At 43.1% G+C, this 23,631-nt stretch overlaps 1 long non-coding RNA gene across 1 annotated transcript; it reads left to right on the top strand.

Moving 5' to 3' along the window:
* The first annotated feature begins 11,278 nt into the window (after nucleotides 1–11,278).
* Nucleotides 11,279–14,996, top strand: LOC144902094 (uncharacterized). Its single transcript, XR_013630351.1, has 4 exons — nucleotides 11,279–11,314; nucleotides 14,016–14,233; nucleotides 14,716–14,803; nucleotides 14,902–14,996. It is a non-coding gene; the product is annotated as an uncharacterized LOC144902094 (long non-coding RNA).
* Nucleotides 14,997–23,631: the final 8,635 nt, after the last annotated feature.

Raw genomic sequence — 23,631 nt, 5'->3', positions numbered from 1 at the left:
ATCTTGGCACTTTCTAAACTTGGGACTCTCTTGCTAGGTGCTAGCATGATGACTGTTAGCATGTTAGCATTTAAGCTAATTTGCTCATGTTTAAAGGCAAATACACACATGCATGATGCAGGGACGTCATAGGACATCCTTGGCAGTTTCTAAACTTGAGGCTGTCTTGCTAGGTGCTAGCATGTTAGCCGTTAGCATGTTAGCATTTAAGCTAATTTACTCATGTCTAAAGGCAAATACACACACGGCATGATGTAGGGAGTTTATCGGACAACCTTGGCACTTTCTAAACTTGAGGCCCTCTTGCTAGGTGCTAGCATGATGACTGTTAGCATGTTAGCATTTAAGCTAATTTACTCAATTCTAAAGGCAAATACACACACGGCATGATGTAGGGAGGTTATAGGACAACCTTGGCACTTTCTCAACTTGAGGCTCTCTTGCTAGGTGCTAGCATGGTAGCCGTTAGCATGTTAGCATTTAAGCTAATTTACTCATGTCTAAAGGCAAATACACACATGGCATGATGTAGGGAGGTTATAGGACAACCTTGGCACTTTCCAAACTTGAGGCTCTCTTGCTAGGTGCTAGCATGACGACTGTTAGCATGTTAGCATTTAAGCTAATTTACTCACATTTAAAGGCAAATACACACATGGCATGATGTAGGGAGGTTATAGGACATCCTTGGCACTTTCTAAACTTGAGGCCCTCTTGCTAAGTGCTAGCATGGTAGCCGTTAGCATGTTAGCATTTAAGCTAATTTACTCATGTCTAAAGGCAAATACACACATGGCATGATGTAGGGAGGTTATAGGACAACCTTGGCACTTTCCAAACTTGAGGCTCTCTTGCTAGGTGCTAGCATGACGACTGTTAGCATGTTAGCATTTAAGCTAATTTACTCACATTTAAAGGCAAATACACACATGGCATGATGTAGGGAGGTTATAGGACAACCTTGCCAGTTTCTAAACTTGAGGCCCTCTTGCTAGGTGCTAGCATGATGACTGTTAGCATGTTAGCATTTAAGCTAATTTACTCATGTGTAAAGGCAAATACACCCATGGCATGATGCAGGGAGGTTATAGGACAACCTTGGCACTTTCTAAAGTTGAGGCCCTCTTGCTAGGTGCTAGCATGATGACTGTTAGCATGTTAGCATTTTACCTAATTTACTCATGTCTAAAGGAAAATACACACATGGCATGATGTGGGGACACTGTAGGACTGCCCCAAACTTTTCAGGACCTGAGGCTGTTTTGCTACGTGTTAGCACGGTAGCCGTTATCATGTTAGCTAATTTACTCAAGTTCAAAGGCAAATACACACTTGGCATGATGTGGGGACACTATGGGACTGCATCAACCTTTTCCGTACTTGAGGCTTTCTTGCTAGGTGCTACGGCGGGCCCAAGGTTCACAGCACAGGTGGCCAGTCCATCAAAATTTCCGTGGGAATTTTCTAGTTATGGACTGGCTCAGTAGCCAGCCCATAGACTGCTACAGCAGTCTATGGGCTGGCTCAGTAGCTCAGTAGCCCATAGACTGCTACTTGCAGTAGCAGTCTATGGGCTGGCTACTGAGCCAGCCCATATTGTTATTGCTGTTTAGTTATTATTATTCCGTATATCTTAATCTTCCCTTTTTTGCGCGCGTAATGCGGCCAAAACCGCAAGAAGGACCCCCACACATGTTATACCGCCGGAATCGTGGCGCTCGGGACTACAGCGGTATTTAGTTTTTGGAACATTTTGTGTAACCATGGCGACGCTATTAACCGAAACGTTAAAAAATGGGCCACTAGATTAGGTATACCCTTTCTATTTTTAGAACAGCACATGGCAGAGAAAAACTGAGAATTTACAGACATTTCACAGCCTTGTAGCTCAGCCATACGGCCGCGCAGAAACGTGATTGATGGCTAATTTTTTAGATAAACTTCTGAACTCTCTGTGTGGCTAAATGCTAATTGCTAGCATGTTAGCATGTTAACAATTAAGCTAATTTACTCATGTCTAAAGGCAAATACACACATGACATGATGTGGGGAGTTTATAGGACAACCTTGGCACTTTCTAAACTTGAGGCTCTCTTGCTAGGTGCTAGCATGATGACTGTTAGCATGTTAGCATTTAAGCTAATTTACTCATGTCTAAAGGCAAATACACACATGGCATGATGTTGGGAGGTTATAGGACAACCTTGGCACTTTCTACACTAGAGGCTTTCTTGCTAGGTGCTAGTATAATGACTGTTAGCATGTTAGCGTTTAAGCTAATTTACTCATGTCTAAAGGCAAATACACACATGGCATGATGCAGGAAGGTTATAGGACAACCTCGGCAGTTTCTGAACTTGAAGCCCTCTTGCTAGGTGCTAGCATGGTAGCCGTTAGCATGTTAGCATTTAAGCTAATTTACTCATGTCTAAAGGATAATACACACATGGCATGGTGTAGGGAGGTTATAGGACAACCTTGGCACTTTCTAACCTCGAGGCTCTCTTGCTAGGAGCTAGCATGACTGTTAGCATGTTAGCATTTAAGCTAATTTACTCATGTCTAAAGCCAAATGCACACATTGTATGATGTAGGGAGGTTATAGGACAACCATGGTACGTTCTAAACTTGAGGCCCTCTTGCTAGGTGCTAGCATGATGACTGTTAGCATGTTAGCATTTAAGCTAAATTACTCATGTTTAAAGGCAAATACACCCATGGCATGATGCAGGGAGGTTATAGGACAACCATGGCACTTTCTAAACTTGGGAATTTCTTGCTAGGTGCTAGCATGTTAGCCGTTAGCATGTCAGCATTTTAGCTAATTTACTCATGTCTAAAGGCAAATACACACATGGCATGATGTAGGGAGGTTATAGGACAACCTTGGCACTTTCCAAACTTGAGGCCCTCTTGCTAGGTGCTAGCATGACGACTGTTAGCATGTTAGCATTTAAGCTACCCAGCCAACATGCACATGTGGGCCCCATATGGGTATCAAAGGGGCCGCATGGGTACTGAGTGGGCATGGGTTTGAACTGGGCAAAATGTCTGGGCCCCATATGGTTTCAATAACATTGGTCCTATATAGGAAGCCCATGTGGGGTAACCATATGGGTCCCATAAGCGTTGTGTGTCCACAAAGTGGGCATGAGATGGAAGTAGGCGAGTTATGTGGGTCCAATATGGGTAATTTGACATGAGCCCCACATGAAAAACCCATGTGGGCCAACTCCATGGGTCCCATAGGTGATCTAAGTGGGCAGAGTGGGCATGGGTCAGGACTGGGTACCATTTCTTGGGCCCCACATTGTTGCTTCACCTGTGGCCCACATGGTTAACCCACGTGGGCATCCCATGTGGGCCCTGTAAGTGACAGGAGTGGATAAGTGGACATTGGCTGGAAGTGGGCAGGTTTTGTGGGCCTCATACGGTTTTAGTAACATGGGTCCTATATAGGAAGCCCATGTGGGCTGATCACATGGGTCCCATAGGGGATATGAGTCCACAAGGTGGGCATGAGATGGAAGTAGGCAAGTTATATGGGTCCCATATGCGTAACTTGACATGAGTCCCACATGAAAAACCCATGTGGGCCAACTCCATGGGTCCCATAGGTGATATAAGTGGGCAGAGTGGGCATGGGTCAGGACTGGGTATCATTTCTTGGGCCCCACATTGTTCCTTCACCTTGGGCCCACATGGTTAACCCATACAGGCTCCCCATGCGGGCCCTGTAAGTGACAAGAGTGGGCTAAGTGGATATCGGCTTGAAGTAGGCAGGTTTGTGCAGGCCCCATATGGTTTCAGTAACACGGGTCCCACAAAGGAAGCCCATGTGGGCTGACCATATGGGACCTATAAGGGATATGAGTCCACAAAGTGGGCATGAGATGGAAGTATAGATAGCACTGTTGCTTCAATAATTTAATTTTTTGTATTTTTTACAATTATGCTAACTTAAGTTTGCAAAAATTGTGTCAAATTTTAAATGGCTGCAGTTCGGGCCCTAGAACACCTGGTCCCAAAGTTTGGGCACACACTCTTGGCCCCAGGATTTAGCAAACGACTATCCTCTTTTTTTTTAATAACAAAAGTGTCTCGGACTTAAACACTCCTACAAGACGCAACCTCAGAAGTGAATTTTGAGACTTAAAGATTCTGGAGGGCTGAGGCTGGCATATTTCAATTAATCCACACTTGTTTCAGGGCAGGTGTAATTTATAGTAGGCTGTGTTAAATTCTCACCTTGATACCAAATATAAATTCTCCTGTGCTTGTTCCTGTGGCCAGAGTGCAAGCTTGGACTGCCTTCTTCCCCCTCCAAAAATTCTCTGCCCATCACTGTCCAATTCAGCATCAAAATCCCGGTTAATGATTTGTTACCTGCTTGTTTTGTGAAATAGGTTGTTACAGGTCCGGAGAGATCGCAGCAGAGAAATGATCACAAACAACGACTGTATGTACATTAATGATATTTAATGGTAAAACACACAGCAGTTCACAACTTTTCCCATCATGAGTTATTATGCTAGACACAAGCTGTCACCCCCATGCCCCCACATAACACTCCAATCAACACAGTTCGAATCCAGAATAGCGTACCTTACCGTTGACAGAGGGCGGAGAGCCAAAAACCCCGGTAGAGTAATCTGGAAACCGAAAGCTGGACACTCGTGCACAGTTCACAGCAGACTCTCACCGGGATTGAGAAAACAAATGCTTTATATGCTCGCTCGTGCGAAAACAGGTGGCCAGCCTGTCTCCGCAGGAGGGGAGTCATCGCCTCCATCCTCTGTCTCAGGCACCTCAAGGTAACATTTTTCTCACAACCTTCTAGTTCGTTTCTCACAACATTAGCTGCGAAGCAAGTTACATTCAAAAGTACAAAACAAGTGGTATAACCATTGGTATATAACCATGTGGTGGGTCAGCACAGGACAACACACCTAAAAATCTCTTCCTTCACTCCACCCTGTGGCCTGAGCTGAAACCACCACTTAATTGATAAACCGTTCAGGTAGATCATCTTCATTTTCAAACATCCAATTAACATAGGCATCCCCCTGGAGCAACAACACCATGATGTCATGATTCCCGTGTAACATGTGCCCAATAACAAACTGATACATAGAAATACGATCAGGAAACGTAAAATGCAGGGGGTCCGAACGCCTTGGCCACCAGGATGCATGATGACCCGGAGGGTCAGCTTTCACAAACATCTTTGTTATTTCCCTCCCAAACGGCCCCAAATCATCGTATAGTTCTATTTTCATAATTCAAGAAACTGCGTTATAAATGCGTCGCGACAACATAGCTCGGGTGCGTCTAATATACCAAAACATGCAGAAGTTAACCAACGTTAGTAAAGCTAAGCATATGATAAGAACCAATAATGGAGGGACTAAGTGTCGTCGTGCTGTTATCGACATTCCTGTAAATATATCCCACCAGTGATGAGCCGAAGATTGCTCAATTGTCCTGGTGGCATGTACCACCTCATTCCGGGCGATCATGGTGGACACCTGCAACCTGGACACATCTGTCAAATGAGTTTTAACAAGATGCTTAAGTGTCTCTGAACGGTTCAGTGCGCTGCTGAAGCGTGTCAGATCCACCTGCCAAGGCAGCGATAGGGCTTGCCATTGCACAGTAGACAGTCGGTTTGTCCAACTGAAATCTGTCAATCGAAACGATTGATTGTGCCAGGTAAACAGATGCACGTCCCATAAACATCCGGAAAACGGTGTCGTTGGCAACTGGGGATGTGGATTCACTGTTGCTACACAAATAGAGTGGGGCCCTACCTGATATAGCAAGTCCTCAGGCTTCTCCACATTCCAATCACACAGTGCCGTGTCATTCGTAAAACATGTGTCTCAATATATTTGCATTTGTAAGCATACAGTCCCCTTGTCCATTACGTCACAACCTTCCCGATCATAAGTCAGATTAGTCTGTGGACTAAACCAGTCCCCATGCGTTTTCAAGAAATAATAATGGTTTCCCACTATTAATGGCAAAATCCGATATCTGCATATGGTCATGGGTCGGGTTACATTTACTTCCAACCACATCCCTTGACAGTGTGTTTCATTGCACTGAGTCAGGCTAGGTTTAACTTGTATCCATACGCGGTTCGATATGTTCCATAAGTGTCTCCACGGCTGCACTGCTGAGGAGGTCAATGTTCTCAACAGACGTTCTTGCTGAACTTTAGCATTAAGCATTTGCAAGTTACATTTGGTACTATTCAACGTTGCAACCTTGTGTAAAACTTCTGATGTTGCATCCCACATATCAACGTTCCAACCCAGAAATGCGTCTACTACATGAGCTCCCCCTTTCTGTATTTCTACAGTGGTAGGCATCCATTGTGCCACCCTGCGGAACCCATGAGCTGTCGCCTGACCTGTAGATGATAACATAGATCGTGTCACTTCCCCATCAATGGTGTTGAATATTCCTAACAAAGTTCCTGTTCCCCCTAACAGTGTATCATACCACGCTCGTTTGTTCCTTCGTGGCTTGCAGGTTGGTATCGATGGTAACCTTATCTCCCAATGAATAGGGTGTGTCACCTGCTGATGTGGTGGTACTACCAAAATGACCCAGATTGTTGACCTGCGTCCCGTGATCTCAGTTGAGTTTGAAATCCAGATGTCAGTGTCGCCTGACGTTACCGTCCATTGAGTCCCCTTGGTCGATGAGCATGATACGTCCTCACGAAGTGTGAAGGGATATTCCGTCAGGAAGGGATTTCCCGTTAATCGACAGAGGCTTACTTCAGCTTCAATGGTAACGTTGCATCCCGTTCTCAGGATCATGGACCATGCATGTGGTCCTTGGTAGGGGTCGCAGTCCATGGTGATGTTTGCAGTCTGGCAGACGGACCACGCAGGGCAGCGGAAGTTATCCTGCGTGCGATTATTGGTGCTGTTCTTCCATCCCACTCAAACCACGCGAGGCAAGCGAGGAGCTCCTTCCACCGGTGTCACCCAAGAGTGGGCGTTCCTTGGGCCGCATGCAGGCAGGACAGCCAGGAGAGTGCCCCAACAACCGACATGGCCATCTCCTGGGTGGGACCCCATGGTACGATGATCCTCGGGCCCCTTCTGCCAGACGTCCCACCAGCAGCCTCAACATCCACACTCCAACGCTCGCCACCAGGCTGTGACTGAAAAACAAAACACATGCTCCTCCCAGTCCAATCATGGATATTTTCGGTCCCTTGAATTTAGCAGGATTGCCTGAAATTATCGTGGGCTCCGCCCTTGTATCAACTAAAGCTCTTACTTCCTGATCTGAGCTTTTCCAATGAATAATCATATTTACATGAGGCCTAGGGTCTTCTTGTGACCAGCGGGGTACAAATTTGGCCGCTGCCTCCGGGGCTTGACCCCCATCCTATTCAAACTTGGCTAAGGAGGGGTAAAGACCACCGCCTTCCGAAAAGGGGTTCTTATTCTGTCTCCCCTTCCGATTCTGTTTTTTGGCCTTACTCTTTTCTTTTCTTTCTTTGCGTGCTCGCTTTAATGCAGCTATTTGATGCTTTTCCCGTTCGCCTTCTGATGTAGTTGAGTCTGAATCGGAATCATCAGAGCTTCTAACAGGCACACCAACCTCCTCCTCCCTTGGTGGCGGATTGGCACGCATCCATTTACACAGTGCATCATACAACTGCTGACCTTGAGCATCGGTCACCCTTTCCTCAGCAGGGGGCATCGCTCTTTGTACGCGTCGCCGACGCTGTACAGGTCTAGCTACACGAAGCTCACCATCACCCTCCCCCTGCTCTGGGTCAGGATACAGATCAGGGAAAAACTTCTCCCAATCCTCCTCTCGATCCCAGGCATCGGGATTATCCTCCCCACTTATCACAAAAGCTCGTATTTTCACCTCATCACCCCTGAGATTTTTCCTCTGCTTGCGAGTAACATGCCTCGTGCTAGCAACAGCCTTCTCACACATCCGCTGTAAATTAGCTTTTTTGCACTCCAGCAATGTTATTTTGGTTTGTAACATCTGATTCTCTATTTTTACTCTATCAACTTGTTCTCTTAGTTTCAACGTTTCATGCTCCGGGCTAGTATATTTTTCTGGCTGAATTTTCCATGCCTGCGCGCATGCCCACATGCACTTAACAGCTCCTCCAAGCGGAGCTTTGGGTTTCACCACAACCCTAGGAACACCAGCGGTATTTTCTGTCCATGCTTCCGGACCAGAACTTCCCGCTTGCAACAACTTATCAGCTACCGTCTTAACAGCTCCTCCAAGCGGAGCTTTGGGTTTCACCACAACCCTAGGAACACCAGCGATATTTTCTGTCCATGCTTCCGGACCAGAACTCCCCGCTTGCAACAACTTATCAGCTACCGTCTTCCACGGCACTGCCCCCCACCCCGGAACAACTCTGCTCTCCGTGGCGGGACTATTTTCCTTTTTCCTAAACATTTCTCTCACTGAGTCTCTCCTTTTCAAAAAGTTCCAGGTTCGTGACGCCAAATGTTTTGTGAAATAGGTTGTTACAGGTCCGGAGAGATCGCAGCAGAGAAATGATCACAAACAACGACTGTATGTACATTAATGATATTTAATGGTAAAACACACAGCAGTTCACAACTTTTCCCATCATGAGTTATTATGCTAGACACAAGCTGTCACCCCCATGCCCCCACATAACACTCCAATCAACACAGTTCGAATCCAGAATAGCGTACCTTACCGTTGACAGAGGGCGGAGAGCCAAAAACCCCGGTAGAGTAATCTGGAAACCGAAAGCTGGACACTCGTGCACAGTTCACAGCAGACTCTCACCGGGATTGAGAAAACAAATGCTTTATATGCTCGCTCGTGCGAAAACAGGTGGCCAGCCTGTCTCCGCAGGAGGGGAGTCATCGCCTCCATCCTCTGTCTCAGGCACCTCAAGGTAACATTTTTCTCACAACCTTCTAGTTCGTTTCTCACAACATTAGCTGCGAAGCAAGTTACATTCAAAAGTACAAAACAAGTGGTATAACCATTGGTATATAACCATGTGGTGGGTCAGCACAGGACAACACACCTAAAAATCTCTTCCTTCACTGCTGCATTAACGACTGCAATGCCTTCTTCACCCGGCTCCCTGCCAAACTCAACAGACTGCAAGTTATTCAGAACTCAGCTACATACAAATTGTTTGACGCATCTCCCCTATTCTCATCCAGCTTCAATGACTCCCAGTACAATACAGTATCCACGATACGGGAAAAAAAACAGCCCCTTCCACAACCACTATTACACGTAGGTGCCCAAGCCTTCAGCTATCGGCACCCAGACTACACCTCCCCAAACAATCAGACTCCATCACAACATTCAAATGTCAAACTGATATACTCACTGTTGTACATTGCGCCCTGCACTTGTTTTTTTTAGATTGATGTTTTAATAATGAGTGGTTAGCATGTATAGGCCACACAGGAGATCGGGAAGACCTTGGTTTGATTCTCCGCTTGGGCATCTCTGTGTGGAGTTTGCATGTTCTCCCCATGCGTGGGTGGGTTTTCTCCGGGTACTCCGGTTTCCTCCCACATTCCAAAATCATGCTAGGTTAATTAGCGACTCCAAATTGTCCATAGGTATGAATGTGAGTGTGAATGGTTGTTTGTCTATATGTGCCCTGTGATTGGCTGGCCACCAGTCCAGGGTGTACCCCGCCTCAGACAGCTGGGATAGGTTCCAGCATACCCGCGACCATAGTGAAGATAAGATAGATGGATTTAATAATGTTTGATGTGATTGTAGGCTTTTAGTTTCTGTAAGGTGACTTGGGTGACTTGAAAGGCACCATCAAATAAAATGTATTGTTATGATTATTATCATCATCATTATTATTAATATTATTAAAGCACATGACCCTGTGCTATACAGGCCAAAGCTTAGACAGCTTTGCTGTGTTGTTTTTATGTGTTTTATCTGCTGAACAGCTGTTCCATTTGTTGTTTGCATCTTTAAAAACACCAAAATACCAGTTAAACATATATATATGTATATATATATATATATATATATATATATATATATATATATATATATATATATATATATATATATATATATATATGTATATATATATATATATAATATAATACTATATCTTCCTAATAATACGGTAACTATAGACATTAACTGTAGATACTGTACTGTACTGTAAAGCCCCGTCCTGTTTTTATGAATTATTATAAATATTATTATATTTTGTTGTAGTTGACATGTGCTGGCAATTTGCTCCATATGTGCAGGAATATTGCTGACAAATGGTGTGAAGTTATTATACGTTTTTAGATCGTACGTAACCGTCACTTGGCGCGCGTGCTTTTATTTTGAATTTCTTCCAAACCCCGCCGACAGCAGCAGTCCAGTCAGTCCACAGTCAGCAGCAACAGTGCGCTTTCGTCACTGGTGAGTAGCATATCTTTATCTCTATCATGTAATATTCATGTATTAAACCATCATTACCATAGACATATTGCGAGCTAAGACACTGCGAAATTTGCAAAGTGCCTGTTTGAACTCTGCTAATGCTCTAGCTTACAAGTGTTTTGGCTAACCTTCGAGCTAACGAATAGTTTAGCTACCAGCTATAGTTAATTAAACGTAATTAGTCGACTGGTCGAGGGTATATATTGATGTATATAGTATTGCGTTTTAGCATTGAACGTTCTGCCAATCACTGTCTATGACAGATAGTAATCTGGTTCCAAAGTGAGGTGGGTTTGATTGGAAAGCTCATTTTGAGTGGGATTTTTTTGGAGGGAATTTCGTCACTGCTGTGGGTGAATTGAAAACAACTTATTATATAGACAGAGCTGCTCAAACTTTGAACATATCTTGCTAGAGTACAGAAACAAAGGTACAGTAGTACTATGGTGGCAGATATTGACATTTTTGTCTTTTTTTTGGTCTTGTTTATGAGAGTGTTACTTAACAGCTTAATATGTAGCATTTAGGGATTCAATGAGTTTAATTATCATCTCGTCAGTTAATATGTGTGAGTGCATCTGACATAATAACTTGGAGAGAAAAAAAGTCACCTATTGTTCAACATCTAGGCTGGCTATACAGTTAAAGCTAGTATATAGTTTGTGCTAAAATTGTGAATTTGACCTGAAATTGTATTTTATGGTTGGTGGGTGAATGTTAACCACAAAGCATTTACCTGTGCAAAAACAATAATTATAGAAAGTGCCCCTTGTTAACTTCTCTCAACCATTGTCTTCCTGTCCCATTTAGAATTGTCCAGATCACACCGCCAGAAAGTGTTCTTTGCCACGTAAGTAATTTAAATTTATTAGTTTGCCATATTTGCACAATGTACATGTTGTCAGTTTGTGCTCATTTGTCATTTTCAGTTCTGATATTCCTGCATTCGCAAGTTACAAAATTGTAATAGGCCAGGTGAAGTGCATGATGGTAGGCTGATGATGGACACAATATTTAATTAAATTAGCTAAATAGTGTTGTTACTCCTGAAACAATATTAACCGTTGTGCACCCCCAAGTAATGTAGAGATCCCTCTCTGAAAAAATGTTCCCCTCTTCCCCGCTTTTCTTAATTTTAAAGCCAGGTTTCCTTGTGAATTAAAAACAAAATATTTCAGCCACTGAGTAGTGAGTACTTTCCCCACTTAGTGATGTTAAGTTAAGCCACCTGAAAGGCTAAAAGTTGAATTTGATTTTAGATTAGACCTACAGTTTACATTATATTTTTGTTTAGTGGGCTGTGTTTACACAGGAGGCCTAGTTACCTCAAACCAACCGAACAAAATTATGATGTGGTATAAGTAATTTTACACATGACATGTGGAAAACACTATGGTCTCCTGTGTATTTTAGCGAAATGGATTGCTTCCATGGAAATTCAAGGACGAGGAGGAGAAAAATCAAATGTAGAGTGCAGAAGCATTTAATGGCCCTTGCCATGGAGGCTGTGGACCAGCCGGTGCAACCAGCGGATGAAGGAGTGCAGGCGGGTGATGAAGGAGTGCAGGCGGGTGATGAAGGAGTGCAGGCGGATGATGGAGTGCAGGTGGCTGATGAAGGAGTGCAGGCGACTGATGAAGGAGTGCAGGCGGTGGATCTGGATGTGCAGGTTGAGGAATATATGGAGAATAATCCTGATGAGGCTTTAAATCTGCAGTTGGACTTTGACAGTGATGATAACTTGTACATGTCGTCTGACTGTGATGAGGATCCTGTCCGTGATTTTACTGAAGAGCAACCTCACTCTGATGCGAAGGTGAAACTAGCTGAATGGGCAGCTAATCGTCAGGTGTCTCATTCTGCACTGTCAGAGTTACTGGCAATACTCTTGGAGCTAGGTCTGGATGTACCCAAGGATCCCAGAACTCTCCTTGGTACAATGAAAGACTTTGAGGTCAAAGAAATGGGACAGGGAAGTTACTACCACTTTGGGCTTGCAAGTGCAATACTGTCAGAACTGAAAAACACAAATGAGCATGAACTGACAACAGACACATTGACTATCCGGGTGAATGTTGATGGGCTGCCTCTTTCAAGGAGCTCAAATATGCAGCTGTGGCCTATTTTAGGCCAAATAGTTGAGCTACAAAAAGCAAAAGTATTTATCATAGGTGTATATGCAGGTCCCTGTAAACCTGAATCTGTGAACGACTACATGCATGATTTTATTCAAGATTTGAAAGCCATCACAACTACTGGTGGTTAAGTGGGAAACGGTACAATGTCCCACTTCCAGATGCTTTTATTTGTGACACTCCAGCAAGAGCTTTTTTAAAATGTATCAAAGGTCACAGTGGCTATAGTTCTTGTGAGCGTTGCACACAGTATGGCGTTTATGTTAACAGCAGAGTTGTGTTTCCAGAGATGGATTCCAGCCTGAGGACAGACACTCAGTTTGAACAAATGTCTGACGAAGACCACCACCACTCTAAATCACCTCTCCAAGGGCTAGGCATTGGCATGGTTTCTGATTTTCCTCTGGACTACATGCATTTAGTTTGCTTGGGCATTGTGCGTAAATTGATTGCTCTGTGGTTTAAGGGGCCATTGCAATGTCGGGTTCCGACTTCTGTTCTTTCCGCCATCTCTGATCACTTGAAACTTTGTAGACGAAGCTTACCCCGGTGCTTCAGCAGAAAGCCAAGATCTTTGTCTGAATATAGTCAGTGGAAGGCTACAGAATTCAGGCAGTTCCTATTGTATACAGGGCCAGTTGTGCTTTTTCAAAGATTGCCCAGTAAACATTACAGAAATTTCCTGGTTTTGTCATGTGCAATGAGAATACTTCTGTCTCCTTTGTGTAGAGAGTTCTGTGGTTTTGCCAGAAAATTGTTAAGATTATTTGTTACTGCCTTTGCTAAGATATATGGGACTCAATTTCTGGTTAACAATACACACAGTCTCATACATTTAGCTGATGATGCTGAAAAATATGGCCCTCTTGATTCAGTGTCATGTTTTCCTTTTGAGAATTATTTGGGACAGTTGAAAAAAATGGTGAGAAGACCACAGGGTCCTGTGCAACAAATTGTCAGACGTGTCTATGAAAGGCAATTACTTTCTCACATGTCAAAAGACATGCCTGAAGGTGTTGAACTGAAACAGCCCCATGCCTGCGGACCACTGCCAAAGGATTTTTCCATGCATCAGAGTGTTCAATATAAACTATATAAACTCAAAGGCACAATAATCTCAAACTCCCATGGTTGTAATTGTTTTGAACTGGGGGGCAGAGTTGCAATTGTGAGGAACATTGTACATTCTGCAGCAGAAACACATGTAGTGTATGAACTTTTTGAGACAGGGGCATGTTTTTTCAGCTACCCCATTGATTCGACATGTCTTGGAGTATATTTACTATCAAAACTGTCTGGTCAGCTTGCCAGTGCTCCAGTGACAGACTTCACAAAACCACTGATATTATTGCCTTTGTGCAAAATGTTTGTGGCTTTGCCTCAGCTACACTGCATATAACACAATGAATTTTGCAGAATGCCCTCATTCAGTGTGGTCGAGTTTGTGGATGAAGTTGACACTGATGGCTACAAGAAGGTGGACATCGTTCCGTCAGAGTGGTTCGTGGACACTGAAAGAAAATTATGCTGGTGGCCACCAGCCACATTCCAAAATGTGACCAAGGCCGTGAAAGAGTGCACACCACCAGCTCAAAACTGGATTGTCTGTAATGTGCGAGTGATGGGAAATGCAGGTAACTTTGATTTCTCATTAACTTTCTCTTTAACAAATTTTTTCATAGATTGGCTATTCCTGCGACTTTATACTCCACATCGACTGTTTATTTAAAACTGTTTATGTTACATAAACACTGGACACTTTTTCTGTTCATGTTTATTTTTGGTGTAGTTGAATAACCATTGTGTTAGCATATCTTACACCTATCCAGCCTGTTCTCTATTCTTTCATTGTTAGAACTTGCTTTCCAAGATGACGTAATGTCGTTTTTTTCACATTATATTTACCATTGTAAAAACTACAGACAGTCAACTCTAATCTATCCTTTTCTTCTCATGTCCTGATCGGAAAAAAAATATTTGAATCGTGACTCAAAACTGTGATGTGATCCAAATTGTGAATTTTGTGATTCATTATACGTATTCTAAATGTCTATGAAACGCTAGTTATATTTTGATGTCTGCTTCACTGGTTTTATTTTGTCATTATATTTTACAGCCACTTATGCAGAGGCCAGGGTAAAGCTACATCAAGCTGAGTATACATCAGACCTGACTGACACCGAAGATGTCGTGATAAAGAGAAAGTAGGTGTTGGTGGTGTAATAGACGTTAAAAGGTCATTTCCATAATTGGGGTAGCAGTTATGGTTTACAAATTCATATTCCTCCATATACCTCTCCAGGGTAAAACAGAGCAAGCAACGAGTATCAAGTGATTCAGAGGAGGAACTTCCACCCACTCCCCCAGAAAAACTCCTTGGGCTAGCAACAAAGAAAACGACCAGATGGATCACCAGCTCCACTGCCCAGGGAGTTGCCAGCCCCACTGTCCAGCGAGTTGCCAGCCCCACTGCCCAGCGAGTTGCCAGCCCCACTGCCCAGCGAGTTGCCAGCCCCACTGTTCAGGAAGTCACCAGCCCCACTGCCCAGCGAGGGACCGGTTCCACTCTCCAGAGGGTTGCAAACAATTGCCACAATTGTGAAGCCATGTTCACAAAAATTCTGACACTTCTCGAGGAAATTAAGGAGACTCAGAAGGTCCATGGGAAGATGCTGAATGTCCTCTTGAAGAAACAAGATGCATCTGTGATGGAGGTTCCTGATGGTGTCGTCTTCCCGCTCCAAAGTCAAGCAGATGTTGAGGCTCTTGAGGAGAAACTTGGGGACCGCAGTCTCACGTCTGGTGTTGTAAGTTTTCTTTAAAACCTTTCCTCAAATTTGCCCACAAAATAAAAATATGTATTACATGATACTAAATTACATAAAGGCTACAGTTCATTTCCAACGGTTAGTTGACTTTCTGGCTCAATATTAAATCTTTGACGCTTATTGTCTTAGCAGTTAATGTAATCCTTTGTGTCTCCTTTTGGCTCTCATCCATAGGTTGCCATGGTGGCAGATATAGGGGGCACAAGTGTTGATGATGCAACAAGACGAATGATGAAGTACATTCTGTCAAATGAGCTGGCATTGGAGTACAACATGTTTGGCCGTCACGGTAAAAGGATGTTTAAGAACCTGCGTCTTTTCAACGTTGTGTACGGTAAGTCCATTTCAGTAGATATCAGTAGACGTTCTTTTGTTGAAAAAACGTTCCATCTGCAGGGATTAAAGTTCCCCATTGCCATTAGGGATTTCCATCAGTTGGAAAAATGAGAGGAAAGAAATTATTATGCTAAAGACCTCACAAAAAACCCCTAAAAAATATGGTAACAATGTTCCATTCCTATAAGTGACGTGTATAAAACGTCTCCTTGCTAGTCACAGCATCACTCACAGATGGAAGAGTGAATACCACACTCTCAATTGCGCTACAAAGACTCAGCACCATTTGCTGCCAGCGGTTTTTACCTGAGGAATGGAGCACTCATCTTGTTGTGGAACACAGCGATCCCAAAGAGTGTGGACATTGGAAGTCTTTTTGCTGTATCTATTCTGCTGTTATTGACGGAAGTAGTCAAGTATGCCCAATGTGAAATCAATCGGCCAAGGAAAGAAGTTTTGTTAATGTTTTAAATAATCAAAATATGGCAAGTATATATGGCAAATATAACGAATGTTGCTGGTTGATCATTTTGCTACAAAATGTCGGCAATATGCGATAATATCATCATATTTTTTTATGACATTTATCATAGATCATGAGGTGTAGTGTACATTTAATACACTAGATGGGACTACTGGTGTACCCGTCTGTCACTTGCTTGACTGACGTTCAGAGATAGTTTTTTCATTATTTTTATGACATAAAGCAAGTACATGGTATCAAATGCAATAATCTTTAACTAAGTATTTATTAAACATTTCTAACATTTTACAAAATGAGGGCTTTTCAACCGTATTTAATGGTTTCATTTATTTTGCGATAGTATAGCGAGCCACACTTTACTTTGCCGATCAAAAGCCTCAGTAAGTGTTAGCTGTCTGGACGAATGGTCTGTTTCACCTCCAGGGGTATTGTTTCGCCAGTTGGGAAAACTGAACAGGATAGTGTCATTTCAGGTGAGCATGTACGTTAGTGGTGTTCCCCTGCTTCTTGTGACTCCTTTTGGACAAATGCGACATATCGGTTTATCTGTGTTTAAAGAGAGTGTTTTTAATGTTCATAGCTCTCATACTGTCAACCAAATTTGTTTTACAGAGGCTCTCAAGAAGAATTCGCTGACAGCACAGGTGAACCAGCAGGAAGCAGAGCGGGCACTGTCAAAATGGTTCACTGGGGCAAGAGACAGAGGAGGACGCAGGGCCTCAAGACAGCCAGTGCCAAAATCAGTGGTAGAATATGAGTGAGTGCAATTTTCAGTTTGGTTGAGTTTAGTTTTGAGTACAGTTACGCTGTTAACTTGCAGTTGAAATTCACTGTGAAGTTTAGTTTACCTTTTTCCATTACATTGTTTTGGTGGTTTTCTTGTAAATAACTTGTAATATATGGTATTCTGATTAGTAATTATCTTAATTGTTTTGTTGGAAAACTGAAATATTCATAAATAAAAGGTTGAAAGGTTTTATTTGAAAATTATTCACATCTTTTCATTTCGGTCAGTGGAGTAGCATATAGACCAGGAAACTTAAAGCTGGGGCCAAGGTGGGGCTAAACCCATCTTGCTATCCCACTAGCAACTCATGTTTTAGCTCATGTTGTCCCCATGTTGGGCCATAGGACTACAATCTGGGACCCAAATGGGTCTAGCATATCTTGCCCAGTCGGAGCCCAACTCCAACCTACAGACTATCCCACTTGCAACCCATGTTTCAGCTCATACTATCCGCATGTAGGTCCCACATAGGACTTAAAGCTGGGACCAAGTTGGGATCTTGTCTGTTTTGCCCAGCTGGGGCCCACCTAAAACCTGGTGTAATCCTATCTTAAACCCACATGGGCAATTCCTTGTGGGCGAATATGGAACCCGTGGACAATCCCACTTGCATCCCATAATTCACGCCATACTGTCCCCATGTAGGTCCCACTTAGGATTTAAAGCAAGGACCAAGGTGGGATCTTGTCTGTTTTGCCCAGCTGGGGCCCACATAAAACCTGGTGTAATCCCACCTTGAACCCACATGGGCAATTCTTTGAGGGCCAATATGGAACCCATGGACAATCCCACTTGCATCCCATAATTCAGGCCATACTGTCCCCATGTAGGTCCCACATAGGATTTAAACCTGGGACCAAGGTGGAATATTGTCTGTTTTGCCCAGTTGGGGCCCACATAAACCCTGGTGTAATCCTACCTTGAACCCAAATGGGCAATTCTTTGAGGGCCAATATGGAACCCGCGGACAATCCCATATGGGTGTGATCTGAGAACCCCACATAGGGCCCATTATTTAGCCCACTTTGTACCCACTTGGGCCCCACATAAAAATGTTGGCTGGGTAATTTACTCATGTTTAAAGGCAAATACACCCATGGCATGATGCAGGGAGGTTATAGGACAACCTTGGCACTTTCTAAAGTTGAGGCTCTCTTGCTAGGTGCTAGCATGGTAGCCGTTAGCATGTTAGCATTTAAGCTAATTTACTCATGTCTAAAGGCATATACACACATGGCATGATGTAGGGAGGTTATAGGACAACCTTGGCACTTTCTAAAGTTGAGGCTCTCTTGCTAGGTGCTAGCATGATGACTGTTCCCATGTTAGCATTTAAGCTAATTTACTCACGTTTAAAGGCAAATACACACATGGCATGATGTAGGGAGGTTATAGGACAACCTTGGCACTTTCTAAACTTGAGGCTCTCTTGCTAGGTGCTAGCATGGTAGCCGTTAGCATGTTAACATTTAAGCTAATTTACTCATGTATAAAAGGCAAATACACACATGGCATGATGTAGGGAGGTTATAGGACAACCTTGGCACTTTCCAAACTTGAGGCTCTCTTGCTAGGTGCTAGCATGACGACTGTTAGCATGTTAGCATTTAAGCTAATTTACTCACATTTAAAGGCAAATACACACATGGCATGATGTAGGGAGGTTATAGGACAACCTTGGCAGTTTCTAAACTTGAGGCCCTCTTGCTAGGTGCTAGCATGATGACTGTTAGCATGTTAACATTTAAGCTTATTTACTCATGTCTAAAGGCAAATACACCCATGGCATGATGCAGGGAGGTTATAGGACAACCTTGGCACTTTCTAAAGTTGAGGCTCTCTTGCTAGGTGCTAGCATGGTACCTGTTAGCATGTTAGCATTTAAGCTAATTTACTCATGTCTAAAGGCAAATACACACATGGCATGATGTCGGGAGGTTATAGGACAACCTTGGCACTTTCTAAAGTTGAAGCTCTCTTGCTAGGTTCTAGCATGATGATTGTTAGCATGTTAGCATTTACGCTAATTTACTCACATTTAAAGGCAAATACACACATGGCATGATGTAGGGAGGTTATAGGACAACCTTGGCACTTTCTAAACTTGAGGCTCTCTTGCTAGGTGCTAGCAAAATGATTGTTAGCATGTTAGCATTTCAGCTAATTTACTGACATTTAAAGGCAAAAACATACATGACATGATGTAGGGAGGTTACAGGACAACCTTGGCACTTTCTAAACTTGAGGCTGACTTGCTAGGTGCTAGCCTGATGACTGTTAGCATGTTAGCATTTAAGCTAATTTACTCATGTGTAAAGGCAAATACACACATGGCATGATGCAGGAAGTTTATAGGACAACCATGGCAGTTTCTGAACTTGAGGGCCTCTTGCTAGGTGCTAGCATGGTAGCCGTTAGCATGTTAGCATTTAAGCTAATTTACTTATGTCTAAAGGCAAATACACACATGGCATGATGTAGGGAGGTTATAGGACAACCTTGGTACTTTGTAAACTTGAGGCCCTCTTGCTAGGTGCGAGCATGCTAATTGCTAGCATGTTAGCATTCATGCTATTTACTCATGTTTAAAGGCAAATACACACATGGCATAATGCAGGGAGGTTATAGGACAACCTTGGCACTTTCTAAACTTGAGGCTCTCTTGCTAGGTGCTAGCATGGTAGCCATTAGCATGTTAGCATTTAAGCTAATTTACTCATGTCTAAAGGCAAATACACACATGGCATGATGTAGGGAGGTTATAGGACAACCTTGGCACTTTCTAAACTTGGGACTCTCTTGCTAGGTGCTAGCATGGTACCCGTTAGCATGATAGCATTTAAGCTAATTTACTCATGTCTAAAGGCAAATACACACATGGCATGATGTAGGGAGGTTATAGGACAACCTTGGCACTTTTTCAACTTGATGCTCTCTTGCTAGGTGCTAGCATGATGGCTGTTAGCATGTTAGCATTTAAGCTAATTTACTCACGTTTAAAGGCAAATACACATATGGCATGATGTAGGGAGGTTATAGGACAACCTTGGCAGTTTCTAAACTTGAGGCCCTCTTGCTAGGTGCTAGCATGGTAGCCGTTAGCATGTTAGCATTTAAGCTAATTTACTCATGTATAAAGGCAAATACACACATGGCATGATGTAGGGAGGTTATAGGACAACCATGGCAGTTTCTGAACTTGAGGCCCTCTTGCTAGGTGCTAGCATGATGACTGTTAGCATGTTAGCATTTAAGCTAATTTACTCAATTCTAAAGGCAAATACACCCATGGCATGATGCAGGGAGGTTATAGGACAACCTTGGCACTTTCTAAAGTTGACGCTCTCTTGCTAGGTGCTAGCATGGTACCCGTTAGCATGTTAGCATTTTACCTAATTTACTTAAGTTTAAAGACAAATACACACTTGGCATGATGCGGTGACACTATGGGACTGCATCAACCTTTTCCGTACTTGAGGCTTTCTTGCTAGGTGCTACCGCGGTAGCCGTTGGCACACCGGGCCCGAGGTTCACAGCACAGGTGGCCAGTCCATCAAAATTTCCGCGGGAATTTTCTAGTTATTATTATTCCGTATATCTTAATCTTCCCTTTTTTGCGTGCGTAATGCGGCCAAAACCGCAAGAAGGACCCCCACACATGTTACACCGCCGGAATCGTGGCGCTCGGGACTACAGCGGTATTTAGTTTTTGGAACGTTTTGTGTAACCATGGCGACGCTATTAACCGAAACGTTAAAAAATGGGCCACTAGATTAGGTATACCCTTTCTATTTTTAGAACAGCACATGGCAGAGAAAAACTGAGAATTTACAGACATTTCACAGCCTTGTAGCTCAGCCATACGGCCGCGCAGAAACGTGATTGATGGCTAATTTTTGAGATAAACTTCTGAACTCTCTGTGTGGCTAAATGCTAATTGCTAGCATGTTAGCATGTTAGCAATTAAGCTAATTTACTCATGTCTAAAGGCAAATACACACATGACATGATGTGGGGAGGTTATAGGACAACCTTGGCACTTTCTAAACTTGAGGCTCTCTTGCTAGGTGCTAGCATGATGACTGTTAGCATGTTAGCATTTAAGCTAATTTACTCATGTCTAAAGGCAAATACAAACATGGCATGATGTAGGGAGGTTATAGGACAACCTTGGCACTTTCTAAACTAGAGGCTTTCTTGCTAGGTGCTAGCATAATGACTGTTAGCATGTTAGCGTTTAAGCTAATTTACTCATGTCTAAAGGCAAATACACACATGGCATGATGCAGGAAGGTTATAGGACAACCTCGGCAGTTTCTGAACTTGAGGCCCTCTTGCTAGGTGCTAGCATGGTAGCCGTTAGCATGTTAGCATTTAAGCTAATTTACTCATGTCTAAAGGATAATACACACATGGCATGGTGTAGGGAGGTTATAGGACAACCTTGGCACTTTCTAACCTCGAGGCTCTCTTGCTAGGAGCTAGCATGACTGTTAGCATGTTAGCATTTAAGCTAATTTACTCATGTCTAAAGCCAAATGCACACATTGTATAATGTAGGGAGGTTATAGGACAACCATGGTACGTTCTAAACTTGAGGCCCTCTTGCTAGGTGCTAGCATGATTACTGTTAGCATGTTAGCATTTAAGCTAAATTACTCATGTTTAAAGGCAAATACACCCATGGCATGATGCAGGGAGGTTATAGGACAACCATGGCACTTTCTAAACTTGGGAATTTCTTGCTAGGTGCTAGCATGGTACCCGTTAGCATGTTAGCATTTAAGCTAATTTACTCATGTCTAAAGGCAAATACACACATGGCATGATGTAGGGAGGTTATAGGACAACCTTGGCACTTTCTAAAGTTGAGACTCTCTTGCTAGGTGCTAGCATGACGACTGTTAGCATGTTAGCATTTAAGCTAATTTACTCACGTTTAAAGGCAAATACACACATGGCATGATGTCGGGAGGTTATAGGACAACCTTGGCACTTTCTAAACTTGAGGCTCTCTTGCTAGGTGCTAGCATGGTAGCCGTTAGCATGTTAGCATTTAAGTTAATTTACTCATGTCTAAAGGCAAATACACACATGGCATGATGTCGGGAGGTTATAGGACAACCTTGGCACTTTCTAAACTTGAGGCTCTCTTACTAGGTGCTAGCATGATAACTGTTAGCATGTTAGCATTTAAGCTAATTTACTCATATTTAAAGGCAAATACACACATGGCATGATATAGGGAGGTTATAGGACAACCTTTGTAGTTTCTAAACTTGAAGCCATCTTGCTAGGTGCTAGCAGTGTAGCCGTTAGCATGTTAGCATTTAAGCTAATTTACTCATGTCTAAAGGATAATACACACATGGCATGATTTAGGGAGGTTACAGGACAACCCAGGCACTTTTTTAATGTAAGGCTCTCTTGCTAAGTGCTAGCATTATCACTGTTAGCATGTTAGCATTTAAGCTAATTTACTGACGTTTAAAGGCAAATACACATATGGCATGATGTAGGGAGGTTATCGGACAACCTTGGCAGTTTCTAAACTTGAGGCCCTCTTGCTAGGTGCTAGCATGGTAGCTGTTGGCATGTTAGCATTTAAGCTAACTTACTCATGTCTAAAGGCAAATACACACATGGCATGATGTAGGGAGGTTATAGGAAAACCTTGGCACTTTCTAAACTTGGGACTCTCTTGCTAGGTGCTAGCATGTTAGCCGTTAGCATGTTAGCATTTAAGCTAATTTACTCATTTCTAAAGGCAAATACACACATGGCATGATGTACGGCGGTTATAGGACAACCTTGGCACTTTCTAAACTTGAGGCTCTCTTGCTAGGTGCTAGCCGTTAGCATGTTAGCATTTAAGGTAATTTACTCATGTCTACAGGCAAATAGACACATGGCATGATGTAGGGAGGTTATAGGACAACCTTGGCAGTTTCTAAACTTGAAACCCTCTTGCTAGGTACTAACATGGTAGCCGTTAGCATGTTAGCATTTAAGCTATTTTACTCATGTCTACAGGCAAATAGGCACATGGCATGATGTAGGGAGGTTATAGGACAACCTTGGCACTTTCTAAACTTGAGGCACTCTTGCCAGGTGCCAGCATGGTAGCCGTTAGCATGTTAGCATTTAAGCTAATTTACTCATGTTTAAAGGCAACTACACACTCGTCATGATGTGGGGACACTGTGTGACTGCTTTAACACTTTTGGGACCTGAAGCTATCTTGCTACGTGCTATCATGGTCGCCATTAGCATTTTAGCATTTAAGCTAATTTACTCATGTCTAAAGGCCAATACACACATGGCATGATGGAGAGAGGTTATCGGACAGCCTTCGCACTTTTTAAACATGAGGCTCTCTTGCTAGGTCCTAGCATGGTAACGGTTAGCATGTTAGACTTTAGCTAATTTACTCTTGTCTAAAGTCAAATACATGGAATGATGTGGGGACACTATTGGACTGCCTGGACACTTTTTGGACTTGATGCTACGTTGCTAGGTGCTAGCATGGTAGCCGTTAGCATGTTAGCATTTAAGCTAATTTACTCATGTTTAAAGGCAAATACACCCATGGCATGA

Source organism: Doryrhamphus excisus, linkage group LG19, assembly GCF_037039965.1.
Source record: "Doryrhamphus excisus strain RoL-2023G ecotype Guam linkage group LG19, RoL_Dexc_Guam_v1.1, whole genome shotgun sequence".
Taxonomy (NCBI): domain Eukaryota; kingdom Metazoa; phylum Chordata; class Actinopteri; order Syngnathiformes; family Syngnathidae; genus Doryrhamphus; species Doryrhamphus excisus.
This window is presented reverse-complemented; position numbering and strand designations above follow the sequence as displayed.